Source organism: Eschrichtius robustus, chromosome 20 (assembly GCF_028021215.1).
Source record: "Eschrichtius robustus isolate mEscRob2 chromosome 20, mEscRob2.pri, whole genome shotgun sequence".
NCBI lineage: Eukaryota > Metazoa > Chordata > Mammalia > Artiodactyla > Eschrichtiidae > Eschrichtius > Eschrichtius robustus.
The window spans coordinates 45,279,917-45,292,795 of record NC_090843.1 but is presented as its reverse complement, the minus strand read 5'-3'; the positions used below and the strand labels follow the sequence as shown (position 1 = coordinate 45,292,795).

Here is a 12,879-nt window from a genome sequence, read left to right as displayed (position 1 = left end):
TATTCATGATTTGTAAAGACTGAAAATAGAGCAATTTAGCCATTTTCCAAGATGCCTTACAGAAGAAATGTAAAGGAATTACAAATCTCACATTCTTTGGACTACTGTTCTTCTACCAACCCTCCAACTAAGAAAAAGATCTACTTAGGGGTGTTTTTTTTTTCCAGATGCTAGTTTATCTTATTATTCAGAGATAATTCCATGATGACAGTTGAAAGGTGTTTTCTAAACGTACAGAATTGTATTTCTGCCCTTAGGATAGAAAGAGACTGTTAGCAGATAACACCAGGCACAGTAGATGCTCAACAAACACCTGAACTTAATAATTTAATAACTGTCCTGACGTGACCTTCCCATCCCTATCCTCTCTCCCTTCCTCTTTCTCTTTCCCTCTCTTTCCCTCCCTCCCTCCCTCTCTCTCACACACACCCCAGCTTTAAATCCAGCTAGCAACACCAAACACAGGCAATTAAAGTTAACCTGGCAACTGTCTACTCAGAAAGCAGGAACTCTCTATCAAACCCGGTACTACTTCTACTGTCGAGTATAAAGGAAGACTTGGAGAAAAGGACACTTCAAAGATTGTAAAAGAAGCATTTATTCCTGTAGCAAAGAAGCTGTGGTTCCTTTGGAATTGCCAAGGAATTCCTGTGCTGGTGCCTCTAGGGGATCTGCACGTGTACACAAGCATGTGAGTACTGGTCCTTAAGAGGGTATTTTCACAAGTACTGGCCTGGGTTCCTGCACACATCACACACTAAAGCCAGCACTGCTGGCCTGCACATTCAGAGCTGGGCGCAAGGCAAGTATTCTCCAGCACAATGCAAATCACCACATCAAGGCGTCTGGTGGCCCAAGAGGTAAAATTCTTCCAAAACCTTTAAAACTTCTAGGTACTAGACATTTTAATTTTTAATACTTCATTTTGCATATTTAAATTTCCCTATAACTACACATCTGTTTAAAAAAATAAAATCAATGGAAGGATTCTATTGGGTACCTGTCAGCCACATAGAGTGGAAAACCATCTCTGGCTTTGGGTGGTATGTAGTCCAAACCATACAAACTTAAGTGTATAAAAATACAGTGGCACATGAAGGGCCAGGGATCAAGCCACCTAGGTGAAATTTATTCATTCATTCAAGAAACAGCCAGACATGTTGTGGTTAAACAGCAAGTACAGTGGATTATAAGTTCAAGGCTGACACCACTGGAGGAATTGGTACAACCACTTTGGAAAACAGGCATCAGCTAGTAAAGCTGAGGATATGCACATCTATGACCAGCAGTATTCATAACTGCCCTGGGCCAGAAACAACCCAGATGTCCATCAACAGTGGAAGACAAATAGATAACCTGTGGTACATTCATAAAAATATGAACTAATTACAGTCACAGGTAACAACATGGATGAATCTTAAAAACTATAATGCTGCAAGAATTTGAACTAAAAAATTATGTATGTGTGTATATACATATATGTATATATACACACACTTACATACATATACATATATATGATGTTGACCCCCCCGCCCAAAAAATGCATTTACAAGAATACCTACATTAATTCCATTTGCATAAAAGTGAAAAACAGGCAAAATGAAACTATATTGTTTAGGGTTAGTATTTAGGTGATAAAACCTGTAGAAAAGAAAGGAAATGACTTCCACAAAAATGACGCTAGTTACTGGCTGGGTTACCTCTGGGGTAAGGAGAGAGGTGGTCACTGGGAAAGAGTGAGAAGAGGGTACTTCTTGACCTGCAAGATGGTTACAGCTGTTTTCTTTAAAATAATTAAGTTATCCATTTATGTTTTATACCCTTTTCTGTGTGTTATAATTCACAATAAAAAACAGTTAAATAAATACAATGTTGGTTTCCAGAAATTCAGAACCCTTACAATTCTGGCCTATCTGGGGAAAGAACACTTCCTCTCTGAATATCATTACTGGCCTGTCAGCTTCATGAGGCAGGGACCTTATCTGCCTTCTACCCCAATAGTCAGCATTGAACCTTTCGCATGGCAAAAGTCTCAATAAATGTCTAAACTATAAACCTATAAACACTTTTTTTTTTTTTGGCCGGGCTGCGCGGCTTGTGGGATCTTAGTTTCCCAACCAGGGATCGAACCCGAGCCCTCGGCAGCGAAGAGTCCTAACCACTGGACCACCAGAAACCCATACACTCTTGACGTGAATTTTGTTTTAACTCACCTATCTTCTGAAATTACTGATTTGAACTGTGCCCACATTAACATTTCCCTTTCTCTGTCTTCACCCCAGTCAGGCTTTCATACATAACTAAAGCTACCATCTTAAATATTTGCTCTGTAAGTTTATACTTAGGTGCTGTTGCTTTAGCAACTCTCTCTGCTTTCCACTCCCTTTTATGCCTCCTCACAAGCAAAGAAAAGATGAACACAGTAGATTTTTTTTTTTTAATGGGGAAGTTTTCATTTGCAACCAAGAGTAACGCCAAGGATCTTAATGATTTAACTGTTTTGAAGTTAAGAAGGGGTCATTTCTCCATTGTCTGGAGAAATACTACCATGCTATCAGGGTTAATAAAACTTTACGACCAGCTGTACTTAAAACACATGCTACCTGTTCTAGACAGAAACCCAGTCTCTATAAACAGGATTGGTTAATTTTATAATAATTTATTTCAATTAAAAAAGTCACTCAGGAAAAAAGAAAAAAGCTAGAAGTTTTCAGACTATGCAAACCAGAAAAAAAAATCACTTTGTGCAAACAGACATTTATGAAAATGCTTAGCAAAGTCTAAAAGAATACACATAGACCAATAAAGATATACGCAGCAGTTACTTTTGGGACAGATGCTCAAAAGAAGGCTTTAATCTTATCTGTAAAGTTTTAATTTTTTTCCAGAGAATGATTAATTCTTGGTATTGGGAAAAAGTATTTGTAATCCACCTCGCCTTAAAATAAAATCCCAATTGCTAAAGAATCTACCAAACACAGTTCCTTCCCTAAGGAGCAACATTTTAAAATGCTAAAGTTTTAAAGCATTTCCTGTACTTACCCACCTGGCCAATTTTTTTATGGTAAGAATATACATTTATACCACTGCATTAAAGAATATTACACAAATCATACCTGCATTCAACCAATGTGAGAGATTTCAGCTAAGAACTCAGCATAGACACGTTGGACACTAACGTTAAAAAGCCTTCGAATGAAGTAAACTGTCTCCCATTTTATGGGGGAAAGCCAAAAATATCAAGCATCTACCTCTCCTCCCCCAAGCGTCAGAAGATGAGTCAGAGCTGGAGGCAGGAGTAGGGCCCATGTGTCAAGCCGCCTGTGCAGGGCTCCTTCCTTCCTCCACCAGGCAACCCTCTGCTCCCACCCACGTCGGGGTCCCTGCCTCAGCCTGTCCCTGATGTGAATTCTCAGGTGCCTCTGGTGAAGACGAGGCGGTTATTCATTCTGGGGGCTCCTCCTTCCCTGCATTTCTAAAGGGAACCTGAGAATGGGGGCCTTTAAGAGTCCACAACAAGTTAACAGTCACCAAATGCAGCTCAAGGAAGTGGAGCTTCCAGACACACTCACACAACTTTGCAAAGAATACAGCACCTTTGTTCCCCTCATTTTAAAGACTAGGAAACACGCAGAGAGCAGCTGTGACTTGTCCAGTATCACTTAACTTTGTGACAGAGCTGAGTCCCAAGCGTGGAGCTGCTGGCAGCCCCACCCTGTGACTTTCAACTGATCTGTACAATCGCAGGGAGTATATTTCAACATTCCATGACTTTTCTGAGTGGCCTCATGGACTAGGAATTCCAGGAACTCTGGTCCATATTCCTTTCAGGTGAGTAAACAATCAGGACTTGGCGTTTTGCTTCCGTCTTCAAATCCGTAAAATGGGACGTAATGCTTTCTACTTACCGCTCTCATAAAACTACACTGAACAGCTAGTTAACATGTGCTAAACGCCCTGAGGTCTTGCTGGATGAAAAGCACAAGGCACTTAAAAAAAAAAAAAAAAAAAAATCCCTGCACAGTAGAACTGCATTTTTAAGTCACTCCTCCTTCCCTTGCCTCTGGGATGCCCAGTTACCATAACACTGGCTGGCACCATTGGAAACATCCACCTAAATAAAATATAGTTACACAATCCACTTAAGGCAGCTACATACAGCATGCAACTCCTCTTGCACACAGACAACTACTCAACTTCGCTTTGGAGCAAGGGTACTTAGGAGAAACAAAAAGACATGTTAGCGCTGTGCTCACCAATCCACCACCGCAGAGAAACACTCAAGTTGAATACTTGGCATTGCTGAAAGTCAAGTTGCTTCTACCAACGCACCAGAAACCTTTGGAAGATGCAAAAAGCCGCCGACGCTCCCGTGGCTCGGAGCGGGCGAATGGTGGCGACGGGGTGAGAAGGCAGAGAGGCCATGGCTGGACCGCAGAGCAGAGGGGTCAGGGAGGGGGAGGGGAACAGAAAGGATGCTCGCGAAGGAACCAGAGGGCTGGGACCCCGGCCCAGGCGTCGCCGCAGTGGGGGAGCAGCCGGGGTGGCGGGGGGGGGGGATGCGCGCCGAGGGCCCGCGAGGCGGGGTCGGGCGGTGAGGAGGGGGCGCTGCGTTGGGCGCCGAGCCTCTCCTCTCCCCGCCGCCCAGAGGATGCGAGAACCGCCCGGGAGCAGATGGGGGACGCCGGCACAAAGTTTCCAGAGACCACGTTCGCGCAGGCCCTCGGCCAACCGGTCCGGCCAGGGCCCCGGGGCCCGGTCAGTGCCAAGTCCCGCCCTCCCGCTGCCCCCCGCCCGAGCCCGCGGGCCCCATACCGGCTCGCCCGGGCTCGCGGCTGACGCTCTTCCCTCCTGCGCTGCTCCCGGCTTCTGCGGGCTGGCCGCCGCGCGCGCGCCCCTCCTTCTCCCCTCCGCCCGCGCCCGGGGCGGGCCGCGCGCACGCTCCCTGCGCCCCACCGCCCTCTCCCCAGGCGGGGCGGGCGCTCGGGGCGGGGGCGGGGCCTCGGCTCTAGAGGCGCGCCGCGCGTAGCGGGGCAAGCCGGGGGCGGGGGGGGGAAGCGCGGCGCTGCGGGCGGCGCGCGTGCGCACTGTGCTCTCCGCCGCCGAGTGTGGCATCCGGAGCGCGCCCCCGGCTCGCACCCCCACAGCTGCCGCGGCAGACCTCTGCTCAGGGGGCCTTTGTTGTGTCCTCATCTGTGTCTCAACATACGCCTCCGCTCCTTCCCCACTTCAGCGTCTACCTACAAACTGGGTTTGGGCGTGGGTGCAGGGATGGTGAACTAGGGTACTTTCTGGATGTGAGAGGATTAAAGGCAAGAAAACAATACAAATGTAAAAGGTGTGAAGACTGCAATTAGTGACTCACCTCCACCTCTCCCCCCACCACCACCTTCGGTCCTGCAAGGGAGAGCTCAGGAGCTGGGACCAAAGAGTGAAGGGGAAATAAATCTCATGGCAACTGTTGGATGAATTTTGCTTGGGCAGGTATGGGCAGTTTCTAAGGACTGTGGGAAGCTGTGTTATCTGAGACTCAGAAGTAGCTATAGATACGGCCATCTTCTGCCGCCAACGCACCATCATAAATCACACGTGCCACCTGAGTTTCAAAACACCAGGTCCACAGCCTGTGCCTCCAAGGCAGAACTGTAGGGTCTCCGGAGCCCAGGCTGAACGCATGGATTCGTGAAAGGCTTATTTGCTGTGTCACTCTGAGGGTCTCTTTTTAAATGTAGGTTTGTCCATCTATAACATGAGTAGATGCAAAGCGGACTTTTTTCAGCACAATCTTGCCCTGTAAACAACTTCCTTGAGGCTCTGCAGTGAGTCAGACACCTAAGAGTCCCGACTCCATGCCCAACCCTTTGCTCACCAGCCCCAGCTACTCACCGTTGTAAATCATTGGCATCAGAACTGCTGAACACTCAAACGAGTAATCATAGTTTTAGGGGGAAGGATTGGTGAGAGAAGTAAAAACAGCGCTTTGGGTTTATATCCCACCCACCCCCACCCCACCCCCCACCCCCCCACCCCCCCTGCATCTTCAACCACAAGCTTTGGGGATTTTTCATGCTCTTTCTGGTCTCCAACCGGATTCCGAGTCATCCCGTGGGTGCAGGAATATCTAAAAGTTCTGTCTGCTTCCCAGACAAAAATATAACATCAAAGCCATTTTAGTGATAATCCTAAGGGAGCTGAAAAGGCCTAGAATGGAGAGATTTGTTTATTTTTCCCTTCATAAAGAGAGAATCAAAGCTTTAAAATTAAGCAAAATTAATCTTTCTGCAAGAGAACAACGCAGAATCTGATTCAGGATAACACATTAGGAGTTCAAATCTTGCCTGGGAAAGGCATCTTCCCAGCACCAAATTGCCCCACCATCAATTCATCTAGTGACTTATTTTTGACATGCCAATACCAAAATAGCAAAATCTCTAATAGAAACGATTGTATGCCGCTTTCTTTTCTGTTTCTCCCCGCCCTCCCCCCCCCCGCAAGTCTTCCTTCAGTCAATTCAATGACTCAGCAGCACAAATAGATACATCTCTCTTCAGATTCAAGCTTATTTGTTACACAGAAGGCAGGTTTCCAGAACAGCACTTGTTAGTGACAAGGAACTGGGCATTTTCACGCATTCTAGAACTAAGCCTACCATGAAGTCAAATCCTCATCAGCGAAGAGGAGGGAGGAGGACTAAAATAGAGTTTGTATTGAGTGTGATGTATGTGTGAAGATCTAGAGATTAAGTAGGAAGAAGTGCTAAACTCAGTAAGATCATATAGTGACTGTACATATATGCCTGTGGGTAGGGAGGTGCTTTATGCCTTTACAGAATGTGGAAGTGTGGGCTTATAGATATCTCTCCAAAAAAAAAAAAGCAAATGCAACTTGAAGGTGTTATCTTCTAAACCAGCACTGTCTGATAGAACTTTGGGGGCTGGAAATGAACCATACGTGCACTTCCCAATACAGTAGCCACTAGTCTCATGTGACTTTTGAGCTCTTGAAATGTGGTTTGTGTGACGGAGGAACTGAATTTTAAATCGTAATTAATTTTAATCAATTTAAATGTAAATAGCCACATGAGGCTAGTGGCTACCTTACTGGGCAGCACATTACTAGACTGTAAATAGGTACCTTTAAAGGTGTCGACTACTTTAGATGTAGAAACGTCTTAGAGACCGTCTGTTACAAAAGTCTGACTTGTCTATGCCCAGAGAAGGTGTGGGTGCTCCTGACTACCTCTAAATAAGCAGTGCTTTAGAGCAGTGCAGCTTCTGTGGAGAATAAGAGCTGATCTGATTAGACACAGTAAATAGAGGGTGGAAACTTCTACTCTGCTTAACTTCTGATGTCTGCCTTTCCAAAAATATTCTCCTTAATTGCTTGGGCAATGACTTCTCCTGAGACTAATCAGACCTTGATGAGCCCCTCAAAGAATAGCTGCATCTTCCATTTGCATCATTTCTTCTGGTTAACAAATTGGCAACAGATTTGATATATCTGTTAGAATTGGGAGACAGCTGTGATCAGGGCTCCCGAGTCTACAGAAGTTAGATTTCAGGGTGCCATCAGGTCCCATGGCTCTGGAACGCCTGCTTGCTAATGCCTGTAATTCCAGAGTATATGCCATTAATAGCTACAAAAATGCAAATCCCCCAGAGAAGTAAATCTTTAAGCTATCTTAAACTTCACGTTTGAGAGGGACAGTGGACACCAGGTATCTGGGAGAAAACTCTACAAATGTGGAAAAGATAAAAGAAGTAGGGGGATAGAAGTCCAAAAACATATTTCATCTACTATACAAACTTGCCTAATGTTTGCACTATTTTATAAGACGTAAGATAACACCTTATATAGCTATCATAAGGATTAACTAGATATTAACTGTAAAATACTTTAAACTTTTATTTGTAGAGTTTTATTTTATTTTATTTATTTATTTATTTACTTATTTACTTTTTGGCTGCATTGGATCTCTGTTGCTGCTTGAGGGCTTTCTCTAGTTGTGGCGAGCGGGGGCGACTCTTCATTGTGGTGTGCCGGCTTCTTATTGCGGTGGCTTCTCTTTGTTGTGGAGCACGGGCTCTAGGTGCACAGGCTTCAGTAGTTGTGGCACACAGGCTTAGTTGCTCTGTGGCATGTGGGATCTCCTCGGACCAGGGCTCAAACCCATGTCCCCTGCATTGACAGGCGGATTCTTAACCACTGTGCCACCAGGGAAGTCCTATTTGTAGAGTTTTAATAGTTCTCATGTAATTTATTTTTCCATTAATAAAAAAAGGAGAGAGAAAGCATCACCCCTAATTATACTACTTAACGAAACAAAAATTAGCATCTTTTTCTGTTTTTATTTTTCTATGCATGATCTTTTTTAGTTTTCTTTACACAATTACAATCCTAGCGTGCCTACAGTTTTGTAACCTGAGTTCAAGCTTCTTGAGCTAGGCTTATATAAGGGAATATTACAACATATCTAGGATGACTAGGTTATTTAATATCTGTCTGAAATTTTCTGCCCTTAATTCAACCCTGGGGCTGTGGCAATGATGCACAGTGATGAAGATTCCAATATAAACAACAACATCCATGAAATATGCACCTGTGCCTATCTTAACATTTGTTCTGTGTCCTTCAGAACTTAGTGTCCCTCTGTGAGACTTTATCATGGTGTGACTTTACCATTTACCATGGAAAATCAAGGGCTTGTTCATACCTGGCTGGAGTTAAATGAAAATATCGAAGGCTCAATGGGAAGGGAAGGGAAGGGAAGGGAGGTGTCAGGTGTAATATATACCTTATCCCATTTATCTTCATCAAACCCAGTCAGGTAGGTTTTATCAACCACAGTTCAGATATGAGGGGTTAAAAAACTTGCCCAAGGCTGTATCATTATTAAGTAGCAGAACAAGGATTAGCACTTAGGTCTTTCCAGTACACCAGGCAGGTAAACAAGAAAGCATATACACCTTTTATTTAAAAAGGAAAAGAGAGGGGTTTAAATTTTTTTTTAAACTAGAATATATTCACGTATTTCTTGAGGAAAAACATGTTTTAAAAGAAACATTTAAAGAAAGGGGAAATGAAAAATTAAAATATTTCCCCCCAAGAGTTAGTAACCTCTGGTAATAAACAATAATGAAATGGTAAGAGACGTAACTTTAAGGACTGCCTAGGTAATTAATGCCACTTTGCATAATCTCCTACAACACCAAAGAGAAAAACCTGGTCCCACTAAAAGGGAGTAAATGTCCATATCAGCCCAAGAGCCTGAAGACCGGCCCTGTAGTTATAAATTGTTATAATATTCTGATGTCAAGCCTCTGACTATGCAAATGAAAGAATGGAAGGTGAGGAGTAGGGCTCGTAGCAGAGGTTCCCAGATTGGTTAGGAGGCAACATCTAACCTACAGTGTTGTTCATCTGCTCTCTGCTTTGCCAAATAGTAGCAAATCTGTGTTACAGGAAGTTGTAAGCCTCAAATAAGTCTTCACCCACCCAAAATGTACACATTGTTGCAAACATATCCCCTGCCGCGTGTCTCCAGAGCCCTGGAAAATGTCTGGCTACATCCTGGATGCTAATCAGGGGTACCTCCTCTCAACAGAGGGCCTCTAAGCTCCCAGCCCCTACATCCGCCCCCTCTTGCCGCATCTGCTGGAAATCCATGGCTTGCCTTCCCCCGCCCCCAGTTTCCATGGAGATGAAACAGTTTACTGTTTTCCCCCAACTCTAAGCCACGGTTATTTTTAACTGTAAAACTCTGAGCCAGGTCACAGCTGGGATCTGGAAGATGCAATGACGTCTATAGCCACCCTTCTCCCCCACCAACGCCTTCTTTTCTGCAGTTGCTGGGGGCGGAGGCACTCCTGGGAGATTTTGCTCTCAAAAGCGTTTTGCTTTGCATCATTAAAGTTAAACCTGTGCTCACTTAGATCTGACAGGTGTCTTGAATCTGAAACTATGCACACCCCAAACAAGGCAAAGATCTTCTTGTTGGGGCAGGGGCAGCCAGGTAAGGTTGACATTGCTGTCACCTCCCTGTGGCTAGAGCTTAGATAAGTGCCCTTTGGTAAAAATATATCAAGGTGTCATCCTCTAGGCAAAAAATAAGGGCTCTGGCTCCTGCCCCCAGTAGAGTGGCTTTTTCTGCTGCAGCTTGACTTTACTTAAAAAGAGGCTCCAGACAAGATACTGTGTGGGAAAACTGTTCCACCTCTCCAAAGCAAAGCAAATTCCCATGGGGTAAGGGCTGGGACACTGCTGCCCTCTCTTCCTTTAGTGAAAGTTCCTATCAGTCCCCCCCATCTCTGAGGCCCCTGGTACTTGGGAGCTCGCGTCTTCATGGCACTTTGGAACTTTTCACCCTTTTTCAATAATTTTGGCGGAAAAGCTATTAAATTACCCTGAAAATTGCCTTTTTCTTCTTAGACAACATCCTAAGATTGGAAACCGAAGTAAAAACATCAGACACTTAGCCTCAACTCAAAGTCAGTTTTCTGATAGGGTATATTGTATGGGAACATTAAAATTAAGCTCCACAGTGCAGGTCCCATTATTGTTTTTATTTCTTAAAATAATATATATTTTATGTCATGATAATGGGGAGGGTAGGGACGGGGTATCCAAATCGTTAGCTATCTATCGTTTAATGGGAGAAAAGAGGTTAGGTCACTGCCAACAATTCAGATAAAGGAAGTGTACTTGGCAGAGAGCTCTCTGGGGAGGAGAGGTGCTTTGGAAGTGTCATGAGTTGGCACTTGGCCGTCAGTTCACTGAAGTGTGATTTCAGCGTTTTTGCTTTAATAAAGTGTTGGTTTCTTAAAACAATTGTGAGGTCTTCTCCTTTCCACACTTCCTAAGATGCTACTCCTGTTCCACGTAACTCTGGACCAAGGCAAGATTATTAGCAAGCTACCTGGAAGCTTTCTGCCACATAAGACCTCTGGGGAGACCAGAGAAAGCTTGGTTAAGAACGTGAGATTAATTCAACCAAATGATTAGTTTGGTGCCATAGAAATCCATCCCCTGTGCTCCAAAGTAGAAAATAAGTGCATCAGACTTAATTCTCCAGCCCTGAAAGACACAAAACAAATCTGGGCTGGCAAAGGTTAACTACGGCTTTCAAAGGCAAGGGGAGGTACGGCGATATTCAGGGCTGCAGCTATCAAATCAAATTTTTTGTAGCTTTCAATTTGGGGTTTTAAACCTTTTAATGGTCCCTTTCTGCATTCTTCTCTCACTTTCCTTATTCGTACCCTTAACTGGGAAGGGGGCCCAGCACACAACACATACCAAGCAAGTAACTCCTAGTGACAAAGGAATTTTAATGTCAGATGCAAGACATTCCTCCTTCCTTTAAATACCTATGTCTCTTGACTTGTAAGCCTGGTCAGTCAAATCAAAGGGCAGTTAATCTCAGTGCATCTCTACTGGTAGAAGCCAAGGCAGCAGGCAAACAATGAATAGAAAAAGAACTCCCTCCCATTAGATAAACTGGTTTTCCAAGCTTCTCAGAAATGATTCACCTGTCCCCACCCCCCAGCCCTCAAAAGCAGCATACAAATGAACACTCAGTGCCAATGCGTATTTTGTGGATACTTAGGTTCCAAACTATTCCCTAGTTAAGTGCTATTCACTATTGTTCTCTCTCCCAAAGCAAGTATTTGTCAGCACGACCATTACTGTTCTAAGCAGGTTGCTCTGACTCTCCTTGCACCCTGAGATTCTGCTCAATATCACTTACACTTCACTAAGAGGGCTGGTTATTGTGCCTGATTGAAGGGAAATTCTTTTTTTTTTTTTTTTTAATGTGGGATCTTCCCGGACCAGGGCTCGAACCCGTGTCCCCTGCATTAGCAGGTGGATTCTTAACCACTGCGCCACCAGGGAAGCCCGAAGGGAAATTCTTTATCTTAGCTGGACTAACTCTTCTACACAGGGCCACAGACATAGCAGTGTCCCATTGTACCAGAGGTGGTTCTTTCTGACAGATCGGAGAGAGGTTACCCACATTTGGCTAAACACATTGGAAAGGAAAGCAAAGCTTCCAGATCTATACCTCTGGAATAGAAATTAAAACAAATAAAAAGCCAGGTACATGTAAGTTGTGGAAAAGCTTTTTGTGTTAACAATAGCAGTGTATATCTAGAAGGTATCTATAAAGACATCCTTAAAAATGAATGGGCAAGTCATCAAAAAATCTACAAACAATAAATGCTGGAGAGGGTGTGGAGAAAAGGGAACCCTCTTGCACTGTCGGTGGGAATGTAAATTGATACAACCACTACGGAGAACAGTATGGAGGTTCCTTAAAAAACTAAAAATAGAACTACCATACGACCCAGCAATCCCACTACTGGGCATATACCCTGAGAAAACCATAATTCAAAGAGTCATGTACCACAATGTTCACTGCAGCTGTCCTTACAATAGCCAGGACGTGGAAGCAACCTAAGTGTCCATCGACAGATGAATGGATAAAGAAGATGTGGCACATATATACAATGGAATATTACTCAACCATAAAAAGAAAATGAAATTGAGTTATTTGTAGTGAGGTGGATGGACCTAGAGTCTGTCATACATGAACCAAGTCAGAAAGAGAAAAACAAATACCATATGCTAACACATATATATGGAATCTAAAAAAAAAAAAAAAAAGGTTCTGAAGAACCTAGGGGCAGGACAGGAATAAAGACCCAGACGTAGAGAATGGACTTGAGGACATGGGGAGGGGGAAGGGTAAGCTGGGATGAAGTGAGAGAGTGGCATGGACATATATACACTACCAAATGTAAAATAGATAGCTAGTGGGAAGCAGCCGCATAGCACAGGGAGATCAACTCCGTGCTTTGTGACCACCTAGAGGGGTGGGAT

General features: G+C 44.1%; 1 protein-coding gene across 3 annotated transcripts in view; it reads right to left on the bottom strand.

The window, feature by feature from the left end:
• The window catches only part of DUSP14 (dual specificity phosphatase 14), a 28,005-nt gene extending 23,073 nt beyond the window's left edge, over window positions 1–4,932 (bottom strand). The window contains exon 1 of one of the 3 annotated variants that reach the window (XM_068531416.1): window positions 4,819–4,932. The gene's annotated coding sequence lies outside the window, so the exon portion shown is untranslated. Of the gene's footprint in view, window positions 1–3,119; window positions 3,159–4,259; window positions 4,735–4,818 lie in introns of those variants that run through there. The other 2 variants (XM_068531417.1, XM_068531418.1) reach the window with 2 other exon arrangements.
• Between the last annotated feature and the right edge of the window lie 7,947 nt (window positions 4,933–12,879).